This window comes from Acyrthosiphon pisum, chromosome A2 (genome assembly GCF_005508785.2).
Source record: "Acyrthosiphon pisum isolate AL4f chromosome A2, pea_aphid_22Mar2018_4r6ur, whole genome shotgun sequence".
Lineage (NCBI taxonomy): Eukaryota > Metazoa > Arthropoda > Insecta > Hemiptera > Aphididae > Acyrthosiphon > Acyrthosiphon pisum.
Genome location: NC_042495.1, coordinates 88,681,366 through 88,696,970, shown reverse-complemented (window position 1 = coordinate 88,696,970; position 15,605 = coordinate 88,681,366). Strand labels below are relative to the sequence as shown.

Below are 15,605 nucleotides of genomic sequence, written 5' to 3'. Positions count from 1 at the left end.
ATTCTTAGCTGTAAAAAGGCAACACTACTCTGACCTAAATAAATACATAAATAAATAAGACACACATTGTTGTAACACCAGTGGGTCTTTCACTTGGCTCAGATTTTCAAAGCTGGTACAGGCAAATTTGAAAATGTGAAACACTATAGAATACTAAAGCAAAATGTTTTTCATATTGTCAGTATTTTTGTTTCAATATCTCTTTTTATGGTATCCCAAGGTTGGTGTAATATTTAAATCAGTTGTTTAAAAATTACATTGAAAAATTATTTAATTTGACGAATCAAAAATATGTATTCACTATAATAATAATACTCTGGTCGGAGATTATTTGACGGTTATCAATTATATTATTATATTATGAGCAGTTGTACACACATTATACATTTTAGTAAAACGAATTAATATTATTTAAGCATCCATTTGCAGATAACATATATAACATAGTTTATCGTATTATGTTGTTTTAGTTGTGTTTAATATATTTTGACTACCTAACTAATCACGTTTCATCGTCCAATATTATTAAGTCAATTGAAACAGTCAACAACTTCTGTTAGTTGTATAATTATTAAAGTCAGTATGCCAAGTCTGTCACGTTCATCAACAATGTCAGTTTCCTTCTTGCAGGCTGTCAGTTGCAAATGTTGAATAGGTTAGATTAGAGTTGGTTTATACATTGAAAAAATATGATTTCGGTGGTATTCAAATAATAATATTATAAATCAATATTCTATAAAATATTTATAAAAATTCAGTTTTTCTAGACCATTTTTTCTACTTCTGTCAATCGCGAAAATATAAATTCAAATTTTAAAATAAGTTAACGCACGAATCATGGCGCGTTCAAAAAAATAACAGTATTCTAAAAGAGATCATAAATCATAATTTCCAATTCTCAAATCTAAAATAACAAAAATAAATATATATAAAACAATTTAAACAATAATAATCAATAATATCTTCGCGTTTCGAGAATTTAAAAAGATTCACAGTATTCGTGTCAAAAAAAAATAAGTTGCCGTAGTTTGTGTATATAGTATAAATGAAACTAAAAAGGACCAAATGTATCGAAAATCTATTCAAATTCTGTCGGAGAGAATCAACCTCACCACCTAACGTTGGTAAAAAAAACAAAAATTCATCGTTTTAGTGGTTTCGAGTGGTTAATCATGGTAGCCACCGGGATACTAAAATTATTCGAAAACCATTTCGTCAAGCTGGCTCGAATCAAATCGTTCATTTATATTCCGGTATAAAATATATTCTTAAATTTAACGATATTGTTCGTTTTTATTTTTTACTTTTTTATCATTACAACAGAAAGTACCTATACCTACCTATTTCGTTATAAGTAATGAAACAAAAAATAATAATATCGATTAGACAAATTATGCGTTCGTCGTTGTCATGTGTTTTTCGCAGAGTATATTTTCATTAGGTATCGCTAAGTAATCATATTATTATATGATGATAAATTAATTAATTTAAACGTATATACCTATTAAATATTTAACGAACAGAGCATAATATAATTGAATATAGTAATTATACATAGGTATAAGTCGCTGGATGTTTTATCTTGACACATCAAATTACGTTTTGAATTTATCGTAACTCGTCGGAACTACAACGGTTATATTTCTATAACAATAAAATACATTTTAATTATATATAACAATATTTACTTGTTAGTAAACGTTAAGACTACAATTAATCTTTCTCTGAGCATATTACACACACAAGTAATAATATTATCTCTAGGGACATATTTACAAAGAATGATGATGTCGGAATGTTTCCCCGTGACTTTTTTCATATTATTTATCAGTTTTGATACAACTCTAAATATTTTACGCTCTCCAAGTATATTGAACGGACAGTCAAAAATATTCTCTTTTCTATACGTTAAAAATATTTTAATCAACATTTACAATTCGATTTGCCATCGTTATACGAAATGTATTTGAACATTTTCAGAACGATGGTACCCCAACCTACTTATAATAATATTATGTTATCGAATAAAAGTGGTAAGTACTAACAATAATTATATTATTATAAAAATGTCAACAAAAAAATTATTCGTATTTAAAATTAGTCGATTATCATACTACGTACAAATCGACCGGTAGAAAAAGCCTGGAAAGCAGAAGGGCTATATTTTATGGTGATGACGAAATTTATGCATTCCGCCAACGTTTATCGCGAGATTATTTCAACCGAAATTTAATAATATTCTTATAATAGGTACCTAAGAAATTCGGTAGGCCGCAAAATTTACAATATCCCACGAGCTTCTCCCCTGGATGGCACTCTAAGTCTCTCATCCGCAATGACCCACTATAGGCGAACGTGCGGGTTACGATATAGGTACATTGTATATAAACATCGCTTAAGTAGCTCACAAATTTCATCGTCCAAATATAATAATTATTACCATTCATCTCACACACATATATTTAACGAAATGTTCAGATTATCGTACTTCCTAACACAAAGGGCATTTTGTCTGTAACACCTATATAGTTCCATTTCTTAAGCCAAATAAGTCTCTGATAATCAATGGATCGTAACCTACATCGATAAGCCGTTTTCAATTCTCTCAACACTTATTTATTGAAACTCATAAATTAAAACGAACTTATTGATCCAATAACTAATGAATAGGGTTCGGAACTTAACGCGTTTATTTATTCTTTCGATTTGACGACTACAATTCAGCAGAATGCTATACAAATTTATATCGTTATGTTACTACGATTTCAAATATGCATTTTGAAAAATTATATTTTTGATCATGATACCTATCAGTGATTTTTTTTAATTTCTTATTACTTCTTTTCTTCTGTTTTTTTCTGTTTTGTATTATATATTTTCTGCTTTGATACGACGCAGGTGGTAGCCACCGACAAAAACTAATTGGTTTTTGTAGTCTTGCAGGGAGAATATACTCAGCACAGACACAAATACCTAGTGTTATATATATGAGATAAAAAATGTGGAAGTCTTCGGGGACACCCCATTTTTTTTTTTTTTTTTTTTGAGAGTTTGAAGGGGTTACCATTTCTGAGATCGGTTTTTTTTGCTCGTTATAATGTTTTTTGACTGCTAATTTTATTATTTTAAATGCTTAAAGGCCCCAAACCTCGATGGGTAATCAGTAATCAGTGATCACTAATCACCAATAATCATTATACCAGAAATCCGATTTTATTTTGTCGAGTGAAATATCTGAACCGTGTATGTAAATACTGTGTCAACACCTGAGTGGCTCAATGGTGTTAATATATATATTGGACAAGCGTCATTTTATGGGTATATCTACTCTAGTACCTTAGATTTATTTAAAACTTATATTACATTAATTTAATCTTCGTTATTGGTATAAAAAGTAGAATAGGCGTAAATAATAGTTTAAAAAAAACACCACAGTCTGTTATAATATTATAAATTATAAAACAAATAAAAAGCTCATTCGCCATCAAAAATAATAATTAAAAAATGAATTTCCTGTCTTTTGGCCTGATAAAGTTCGCTCTACTCCATTTTGTGAGATCGCTGATCTATATTATATACCTACACCATGTATGACGTGTATATAATATGAATACGATTTATTTTATTAGTTTAAGTATTATACATTTGTCATATTTTGACTATCAACTAACTATCAACTAACTATACCAGCTGTCAAACTTGGTTGTGCTCAGGTGATATAGTTGGTATCTGTAGTTGTAATAATTTAAGTACTGTCTTGGAACTAATTTTATGTTCCACCATAATTTATGCACTTTTTAATCAAATTGAACAAAAACGATTTTTTTTAATTTGTCGAGAACGTCAGCTATAATATGCGTTTGAAATTGTACAGCTTTTATAACACATTTTTGTTAAATAAGAAAGAATACACTTAGCATACCAAAATTCCATTCATCTCAAATTGTCTACACCTGACTGGTATTTTTCATTTAGTTTCAGCCGACGATAAATAGTTTTAACAGACTATATTATGTAAATTGTTTACAAATAGGTAAGTTTAAAATCAAACTATTAGTGTTTTTCAGACGATAATTTTAAATTTAATTTTCCGGAGGAATTAACGAAATATACTGTCAAATCAAAGTATAATGTTATAAAACATTGAGTTAAAAATACACAGTACAAGACGTGTATAACTACCAAAGAAAACGATGTTACTTTTAAGTGGACATACTTATAATGATTTGTATGATTCTGCAGAAGTGTTATATAACTACACTGACTACGATTTGCCAATGGTCAGTGATGAAAAAAACTGTGTAGATTACATCGTACTTGATAGATACTTAATTATAATTAGTTTCAGTCTGAATGTCTAAAATACTGAAACGTTTTAAGTTTTAGATTTTCTATATTAACATAGCTTTATTTTATCAAGGACTGTGCCCAAGGTTATAAATTTAAAAATTTTAAATGAATACTCTTATTAACTAATTGCAATGAATTAATGTTGTAATTAAATAGAAATTGAAAATAATAAAGGGCCCTTCGTACATAAAGCATAATTCATATTCTGAAATTTAATTCTTCCGCTGATCCTTAATTTTTCAGTTGAGTGCCTCTTGAATGTTGGACACTGACCAGAGGTTTTGGCCAACTGAACTGTAATAAATGTCCGACCATTTTAGACGAAGAGCAGTTATAAAATATGTGTCTTTCGTACGACACGGTTTTACACTACCTACATAATGATCACCCGAAATTAAATATTAATTTTTTTCAAATTTTAGTTTTGGAAAATTTTAAACGCATCATTATTACACAGTTTAAGCATTATTACATTATTCATTAAATAAGTGTTCGAAATTATCACTTTCATCACTTTGCACGAAATGCATTAACGAATAAATGTTTTCGTTAGAACCTATTTTATGTTAGTATCGTAGTAAGTTGTTACAGTTTATAGAACGCGTCTAAAAACTTTTTGTTTTGATTATTTTTATGACATCAAATATATGTTTTTGGGCTGGGCACCTACAGATATTTTATGGTCTAACCGATTTTGGAAAATAATTGTTTTCGTTGTCATGATTATACTTATTGACAAAAACATATTTATGATTCTATGAGCTAATAACCCTATGGGGTTGCGGAATTAATAATACAAAAAAAAAAAATTCAAAAAAAATATGTATCATATTTTATTGTAGAGGAAAAAACACATCGAGTAGGTTAGTCCTTATATGGTTAGTTTTTTTTAATACACATATTATGTGAGTAACAATATTATTAATAATTGTACTTCGACGCCACAAATTTTAGTAATAATTTTATAATAACAGAAGTTTATTACCTTGGTAAAATGTTAAAAAGTTTTGAGAGGGTGGGGAATTTTCCAATTTTCCCCTCCCATTTAGCTATGTCGTTTTTTTGTTTTTTTTTTATCTCCCCCCCCCCCCCCCTTTCAGAAATCATGTCTACGCCACTGCACTGTACCTGCTGCAGTAGTGCATATGATTCATGTCGAGCGGTTGTCTATAAAATGAAAATATAATAATAACTGATTGTATATCGATTTACACTTCATATGTTCTATTTGAACAGTGAATGCCTTTAATGTATTGAGTACTATCGTACAGTTTTATTCACAACGTTTGTTTAAAAAAAGATATTATAAGTATTGACACACAACAGCAGCAGATACAAATCAAATAAACATATTATTTACGAAACGAAGTAAAAAAACAAAACCCCAGATAAAATAGTTCTAAACATTATGACATAATGTGCCTACTGCATATTATAGAGTAGTGGCAATTTTTTTTCAAATATTTTTCAACTATAGAGTATAATGTGATTATTTATAAAATATGCATGATATTGTTTTAGTGTTAAGTGGTCCATAAAATGAAAACCCTTGCGTAAAATAATAAATGACGTAGCGCAGTGCGTTGTAAATGAATGGTCACATAAGTTTAAAATATAACGTATTTTTTTTTTATTATAAATTATGAATATTAATTATAACTTAGGTTTTATCATTTTAAAACAATTAAAAAATATAAACCATGTGTTAATACATTTTTATAATCCCGTATAATGCCTACTCATAATATTATCTATTGTTGGATAAATAATAAACGAATACACTATGCAGCACACCTTACACAATATATATGTATTTATTATTATCTTTTTTTTATTATTTATATTTTAACCATAGTGAACTCATTGGGCCTCAGTTAAACTTTAATAAATAAACATAGATTTATATTTTATCGTTGTTTACGCATTATTTGTATCATTTTATTTTGGACATATTTTTAAACCTTTGTAATATAATATTTAGGTTCCTACCTTAGATACTGTTAAAGTTACTATCACTAAAACTGTCATCTACATGCTATTTAATAATAATAAAACATCGGGGAACCCTTAAGGTTATTTTTAGAAAAAAAATATATTAAATAAATTGTTTGATCAATAGTTTTGCGTGTAAATTTAACCTACTGTAAATAACCACTGGTGAGTACAATATTTAGAGTACTCATTCTGCCTGAAATTATAATTGACAAAATTAAAAAACTATAAAACCACCCTTCACTCATATAGAATCAAACAGCGATCAGTTATGTTATTTACTACTATTTGTAATGATTATAAAATACTAATATAATAATCATACCGAGAAATGTTAAACACACTTCATATTGATTAATTCACAATTCGTAGTTTTCATTCTACTCAAATGTCTTATCAGTTCCTCGCGTACACATGGTGATGTTTAAAATTAATAAATAATTAAATAGTTAAAGTACAGATTACAGTTAATGATTATTTATGTTTTACCTCATCTGGCTGTAGAAAAAAGTTTAAGTCAAATGGCTGGTATAAAAATAAAAAACTAAATATATTCAACAAATTCGCATTTAACTCTCTCGTCCTATCATTTAAGTCCTAAAACTGTTTGCTCGAAGTCGTCAATGTTCGAATATCCAATGTATGGAACAAACATAATTTAACAACTAGATTATTCAAAACTATTTAAAACTTACAAGTAAGTTGTAGGTATAGCTAACACTAAATGATACCGTGAAGTGAGGAAATTGTTTTACCTCTGTGCGTGTTAATAAATATTTTTTGAACTTTGGATCGATGTATAAACATATTTTGTTAAATATCATCATTATCAAGCACGTAACCAGAATTTTTTTTTAGGGGATTGTTTTGATTTTTTATTTAAATGTAATTTGGTGTTGGAACCAGGTGAGAGGAGAGGACGTACACAGACGGCTGTAGTAATCAATCTTCATAATAATAATAATAATAATAATATAAAAATAAAAATATATGAAATAAAACCATACGACAACATGTTCTTTAGATGACTGAAGCATTAAATATATTTTTTGCATAAAAACGGCTGACGAGGGAGTGTTGTCAGAACATCCAAAACACTCCACTGGCTATTACTACCTATCAACTATTTACATACGAGGGTTTATGAAAAAGTGTTTTTGTTGAAATGTCAAGTCAATCAAAAGTTATGCACAACAACACTACTTTAATGTCGAACGCCTGAATAATCGATGGGAGCCTCGTTTCTGCGTATAAATCAAAACCATGCAACTGTTGACAAAAATAAAACCCTGCAATAATCTAACTATTATCGTGTTATGGAACGGTCATTATATTATTATTTTGACAAATATTACCTATACCTTCTGAAATAAAATTTTGAAATATTACATTGATTATAAAATATATTAAAAATCATTATTATTATACAATGTGCCTATCAAACGTTGTTTTAAAGAAAACGTTATTTTCAAATAGATACTTTGAAAATAATAACATAAAAATATGGTTGAATAATATAAATTATTAAAAGTATGGCTAGTTATAAATCCGAAAAATTATCATCATCGTCATCATCATTATTATTCATGCAAGAATCTGATATGCATTAAAAAGTAAAAATTAAATATCATCTATTTTCGTAACTTAATTATTTGTGACTTAAAGTTTAGTCTTATAACTAAGTACTCCCTTACAAAAGACTCTACAAAGACTTTGGTATGAACTTCTCGTTAAAAAAACATCATTTTCGTGTGACCACTTAGTTTGAATCTCTTGTATTCATCATGTAAGAAAAACAAGCGACAAAGGAAGACAGTCAAGTTTTAACTCAGTTAAAATAAATTATATTTTAAAATATGAATTTGTGTTCATTTTCTTCTTTTGTTAAATATAATAATTATTTATCTGGAAAGAAGAATGTGACATACAGAACAATTTAAAGATAATAATATGGTATTTTTGGGGGGAAAAAAACTTTTTAGAAATTGTTAACGTTAAGATTATCATAATGAAAAATGTTATCTATGGTGTACAATAATATATATAAATTAATTACTGAACAAATATAATCCTTTCAAATGTATAAGTAAAATATAAAATATCTGAAGTGATTTGCTTACAAAAAGTACTGTAAAGCTTTGGAAACTTCCAACGTTAAAACGTTAAACAATCATATTATAACGGGGTACAATTTACTTACCTAAATCCGATTACCAGTGATGTGATGCATAGATATGGATTTTAGGTATCAATAGTGGGACATTGTTTTCGAATCAATTTCGATTGCTATTGTTTAAAATTGAAAAATCAATCGTACAAATGTGATATCAATCGCAAACCTCAATAGTGTAATCGAGACATGACGACCGAAGGGGAAAATATAATAAAGATAGAAGTCGAGTCCTTGAAAAATAACAATGGCATAAGTAGGTAAGATTAAAATACTGTGTACCTTATAGCCTACTTGTAAAATACCGATAAAAATGTTTTCGTTTAATATTCATTTCCGTGAGTTTATTTATGTTTTTATTTTTTTGTTTTACCACATCGAAAGGAATATAATAAATATTATAATAAACACAATTACAATTATGTATATACTATTAATTCTTTAACATATTATTTTTTTCCCTTAATCGATTATGTACGTTAATAAATGTTTCAGTACATAATGGTAAGTTCTAAGTCACTAACTAAAAGCCATATTTGCATTTAAATATTTCATATGATTTGTAAAACTGCGTGCCAACTAAAAATAATTGCATTTTTTGTTCATAAAATGAAATTAATTTTAAAAATTATAACATTTCATTAGTGCTGTTTATAATATTAATTAATGCTTATAATATTATGATGGATTTTTATACAGTGGTAGAAAAAATTATTTTATAAGTTAAAAATAATTTTTCTTTATATTTTCAATACCAATATAGCACGTAAACTAATAGTTAATTAAAAAAACTACGTTTGTTCAAAATATTAATTCTAGTCCGTAGCTTACATCATTCAAAAAAAAAAAAAAAAATACTGCAATTTAATTTATATTTAAATAAATTTGTATTCAAAGTGTAGAGCTAAATATTATAATATATGCAATTTATATTTATTTATCAAAGGGAAAAATATGTGTATTTTCTTTAAGCAATTTTTTTTTTTAAAAAAAGGACATAAATAACCCGATTGAGTTTTATAAAAAAAAAATTTGCATTTAAATGGACATAATCTTGTAATAGTGACTACTAAAACCGTTGGTCACGACCTAATTTATCAATTATCACAGACACCTGCCTACAAAAAGTACGAACAAACTTTTAGGAATTACATAATCAAGACACAAAACATAGTATTTGGCATTGTAAAAAATATCGTTCAGGATTTGACAGCCTCCCTTGATAAATGTTTTAATTTTTTTCTATAAATTAAACAGCACCGCATACGTTGAACATTCGGTAAATTATTGTAAGTACGAAATTTAGTTAAGCCCGACGTTCATATATGGTAATAATAATAATGATAACAATTTATTCAAGTGAATAAAACTGGTTTATAAACCAGAACAATATTAGAAAAATATACACATGAACAAAAAAATTGGTTAAAAATACTTAGAAGTCTTATACTAAGTATAATATATTATCATTATTTGGGGATGAGTTTTGAAAACCACCCTTATAACGATTAAAGAAAAAAAATTTATCAAAGTTTTCAAAGATTTGTGCTGTGTGTAAACAATAGGAATATAATCTTATAATTTATATCGTGCCTGAAACGGTTGATTAGGGGGCGGGGTAGGGACTTTCAGTCGTGTCGAACGGATTTACCAGCTGCAGATCTAATATCGTATATAATATATATATCATTATCACTTACCGTCACAGAGTCATCCTCGGGCCGAGTAAAATAATATATTTTACAATTCCACGTAGACTCCACTACACTGACGCTGCAGACACCACAGACCTGGCGATTTTGTAGTTGTTATTGTTGTTGTTGTCGTCGTCGAGTGTCGGTGGTGGTGGTTTTTACGTTGTGTTCACGCGGACGTATCCAACCGCAGGCGGACCGGCCAAAGTCGCGATGTGTCGGACGACTGACGCTTAAGAGGGCCGACCGACATTTAAACGGTTTTTCGCCTCTCTCCACGCGCGTGTTTATAGGTACCCACCGCGCCGCCGGGATTCGAACACTTGCGCAAAAAACGCCGTCGACGCAACTCGCGCAAAGGTCCGCTCGAGCGTCCGTGCCGACGATAAATTCACATCGTGCAATACTTGCGATACATATTTTGTATTAATATTTTGTTTCAATTTTATTCCACTTATATATATATATATATATATATGTATACAGGTACTCACGACAAAAAACCGAAGGTGACAGCTGCCGTGGACGATCTGCCGCCTCACCTACACACACATACACGAACACACTCATATTATAAGCCGTGTGTCCGCGGGGAACACGGAAATAGTTGAGCTATTGCGCGTGCGCAAAATACAAGAGTATTAGGAAAACAATCGTAAGTCGTAGGAATTTATGATCCAACAGTTGTTATACCTAATAGTCTCATGTCCCGCAGATGGAATTCAAAAACACGTATACAGGGTACAGCAGAGTATACCTAATATATGTAACCGGGTCGTAGAGTGTACCCTGTGGGGACACTTGGTGTATACCTACATAAATATTATATTACGATATGAACCACCCTCAAGTCAAGTCCCCACGGCAGCCAGTGATACGCGAAAAGTATATAGTAAATCGACACGTGACTTGGAATATTATAAAATATAATATTTCCACCGCGGGTTATACGCTCGACGAAAAACATATTTTCCTCGTCGAACCGCGGGAGTTGTTGGTATACTCGATTAGCTTACCGCACCTCTCGACTGCGTTAGGTAGGTACTTTAACGGCCGATAGAGACGATTGTTTTAAACGGCGCCTTTAAACTATACTCGTACGTATTTTATCGTTTCGAATAAAAGTTTAATTTCCTTGACGTCTCGTTTAAAAATCTATATTGTATCATTGGCATAGGTGGTAATATTATGTATTATATAGGCCCTATCCTATCCAGCGAGTGAAAACGTTTTTAAAAAAAATAATGACAACTCCCACCCTCCTCCACCTTGTCAGTAAACCGAAAACAAAACGTTTCTTTGATGAAAAAACTACTGTTTAATAACATTTTAATGTTAACATGTAGATAATACAAACCATATACCAGATACCTATATAGTATATATAACATACTCATTAATAATAGACCATCCAGAAGCTTAAAAGTTGACTATTAGTTTTCTAGCAGATAGTGCATTACGATGGCGAACTTTATAACCGCAGTGGCTGTTAATATTATAATATAGATCTAATATACCGATGCTAAAAGGTATATACCTACGACCACACCCCACGCACCCCCCCCCCCCCCCCCCCTCACGGTACCGCCTGTGTTCGCAGGAAAAGTGAGAACTGCAGTAAAGTTAACTTTTCCGTTAACGGCGTTGTAAGTGCTATGATTTACGATTATTTAAACGTACACCAATCCATAATGTTACGAACCATTCAATGTACGCGATATTAATTTTATTATCGTTTTATTAACAGCGTTTTATTACTATGTACATCGACTTGTCGACGATCCTGTGTCACGTCTATAAACCGTAAGGACGCCTCCGCGATCCCGTCGCTATACGCCGATCATCGTAAGCTGTAACTCTATCGACGGGTTTTATATTCCCTCGACCGGTTCATATCAGTTGACAGCTAAATTGTTAATAGTTGTATTAGGAGTGCAAACGTTAAAAAAAAAATAATGGCAGCTCCCCCCTCCACCCCAACACAACGTGTTTTTAATGAATCAACTTAAAAGCTGATTATCAATTTTCTAGCAGATAGTGCAATACGATGGCGAACTTTATAACCGCAGTGGCTGTTAATATTATAATATAGATCAAATATACCGATGCTGAAAGGTATATGCGACTACAACCCATGCAACCCCTCTCCATAACGGTTCCGCCAGTGTTTGCAGGACAATTAGTAAGAGCTGCAGTAATGTTAAAATGTAACACTTCCGTTAACGGCGTTGTTAGTTTCATGATTTACGAGAGGAGAATGGTAATTCAAACGTATACCAATCCATAATATTACGAACCATTCAATGTACGTGATATTTATTTTATTATCGTTTTATTAATAATTGTTACTATGCACATCAACTTGTCGATGAACCCGTGTCACGTCTTTAAACCTAAGGGGTGCCTCCGATCTCGTCGCTATACGACCGCTCGTCAATCGTCGTAACTCTATCGACGGGTTTTATATTCCCTCGACCTGTTCATATCAGTCGACAGCTAAATTGTTAATAGTTATAATTATTATAGGAACGTATAAAAATTAAAAAGTTAGCGACAAGTGCCAGAGTTGGGCAAAAGCAAATCAAAATAATGAATAAAAAATTAAAGCAAGAATTACCGATTATTTTATGAATAAAGAATAATACTTTATTCTAATAATTATTCGAATAACGTTTTATTCGAATAATGCCCAACTCTGCCGACAACAGCGTACGCTAGATATTCATAGGCAGTGGTTTTAGTACCTATTTTCGTACTTAAAAGAAAATCGAAGAAATCGAATTAAATAAATTTATTCGCAATTTACAGTGCAAGAAGCCAAGTCGAAATCATCGAAAATTGAATTGTGGAGAGCTTAAGTTAAATCTTTAAATATATATTTCTTCTGTCCGTGTGTGTAACTGGACTCCTCCTAAACTTCCGGACAGATTTTGATGAATTTGTGTGTGTGTTTAATGGTTTCCCGGTTTAGATTCACAATTGTCCAACTTGGAGAGGTGCTCAAACAGAGTTTTTGAGATTTACGATGAACATTATAAATGGTAAATATTGGTTATAGGAGAAATAATTAGTAGAAATTGGTAAATAAGTAAGTACTCAAAAACTAATAACCGTTTTCAGAAAATTTCAAACTGTTCCTGGGGATATCAGAAAAGTTTAAAGAGTAGTTTTAATTGCGTTAGACTTATACCAATGTTGATATAATATCCAATATCGATCACAAATTAATATTGCCCGTTTTGGTCGAATTAGTTCGTAAAGTGACACCAAAACCAAGATACACTATATTATCTAAACTTTGCATTTTTTCATTTTTTCTCGGGCAAAATCGGATTATACAACTAAAATTGGATGTTGGTTTATCCGAAATTAATATCCTCAAAAAATCGACTGGACCGTTTTCAATAAAAGTTATATAAATGGATTACTTGAAACTTGGAGAGTGTTTAATTTTTCAACTCCTAAGAATATGAATATAGCTAAAAGGTTGCTCACAAATTATTTTTTTTCAGCTTACGAAAAAATAAAATTGTTCTTGTTTGTCTAGATGGTTACAATTGGTTACATATTATTATATTAATATTATAATATTATAAGAAGAAATATGGTATAGGTACATATTTTGTACAAATATAATATTTATTAAAAATACAAATCTTTGGTCTGGACAACATCGGGCTGGAATAATACTCGTATAATATAATATATACCTACATTATGTTGGTATAATTCATACCAGCATTAGACATATCTATGTATAGACATTCTTTTTTAGTATTATTATTACTACGTACAATGAATTGTCGACAGTATCGTATCCATCGCACGTCTATAATTTAAAACCGAAGGGATGCCCCCGATATCATCGTTACCGATCGTCAATCGTCGTAACTATATTATATTCTACCGGAAATTATACGATCGTTCAACGTTACCAGAACGCAATTACGCAGTTACCACTTTGAACAATAATAACAATAATAATAATACGTCTGTTAAAGTCGTATTTCTTTTTATAGCCATCGTGTTATTTACGGCCACACTCTATTATAGTAGGATTATATTATGTACTGTGTAGACGATAAGATCGAGCTTTTACCGTATGTCCGTAGACCGTAACGTTTAGCGAAAATTACGACGATTCGAATTTTTGAAGATTTTTATACGTATTTATACGTACAATATCATTATTATTATACAATGACCGTAAATCGAAGTGGTGGCGCAATTATATGGGCGTCACTTGGGGACCATTTAATCTCCCCGAAACTTTGTCAGTTTCACCATGTTCGTACGTGCACGTCGTATATTATATAATGTTCTTGGAAGTTTTAAATTCACTGTAAATTGTCCGAGTGACTTCGGACTCCATAATATAAGTTTTCATGTTTCACCCGTTGGCCATGATATACATTATAACGACTTGACTGATTACTCACGTGTATTTGTTTTTTATGTAACGGTTATTGCGGAATAAATCGCAAATATTTATTTAAAAAAGTGGTTATCGTGTGACATTAATTCCACTCGATATTTTCGAAGAAAATGTTCTATGAGTGATAAATATATGACCATTAATTGTATATTATATAATATATATAGTGGGAATTAGGTAATTTTTAAATTTTATCCGTTTCTATGGTGACGAAAAAAAAAGTTGAAAAAAATTAGTTAGAATATAAAAAAATTGTACGTACCCAGCCCGAAAACATATTTATGTTAAAAAAACAAACAATGGTAAGCGTATAGAGATTTAAAATCCAAAGTGGCGGTCATGTTTCATTCTGTGACGCACGTGCAAAACTAGACGGCTCGTCGGTGTCACCTTGCAACAAATATTGTAAACTATCAGAGAACATGGAAATACATCAAAACCATATGTCATTTTGCACCTAGCTTATTATAATCTTTTAATTTGTAAAGTTTTGAGGAGGACGACGCGCGACGACATGAATATGATCTACGACTCATGGTGGTAACTTATTTCTGTCCGAACATCATCTCAAAATGTAAATTGTATTTTAATACCTTTTTATATTTGTTAACATCAAATAATATTTTTGCCAATTTCGGCGATGACAGCCATCTGAGAGGAATTATTATTATTTATTGATAGTTGCGGCCGCGAGGGCAGAGATGAGTACGCGAAGTACGTCATATTATTATAACATGGGTTGGAAACAACATAATATAGAAATAAACTAAAAAATAAGTAACAATTGTTTCAAATAACAACTGTCATTAAAAAAAAAATCAAAATCAGATTATAGATGTTATTGTCACTATATTATAATGTTAAATTCTACTTATGGGACCATGGAAAACAAAATAAAGATTACTTGGTGCAATATATAATAGGGAATTATGCCTAGAATTGATTGGAAGGGCTCTAGTTGTCT

The 15,605-nt window shown here is 30.3% G+C and overlaps 1 protein-coding gene across 1 annotated transcript in view; it reads right to left on the bottom strand.

The window, feature by feature from the left end:
* The window catches only part of LOC100159625 (RYamide receptor-like), a 120,796-nt gene extending 110,306 nt beyond the window's left edge, over positions 1–10,490 (bottom strand). Inside the window, exon 1 of the mRNA XM_008180505.3 lies at positions 10,213–10,490. The gene's annotated coding sequence lies outside the window, so the exon portion shown is untranslated. The remainder of the gene's footprint in view (positions 1–10,212) is intronic.
* Between the last annotated feature and the right edge of the window lie 5,115 nt (positions 10,491–15,605).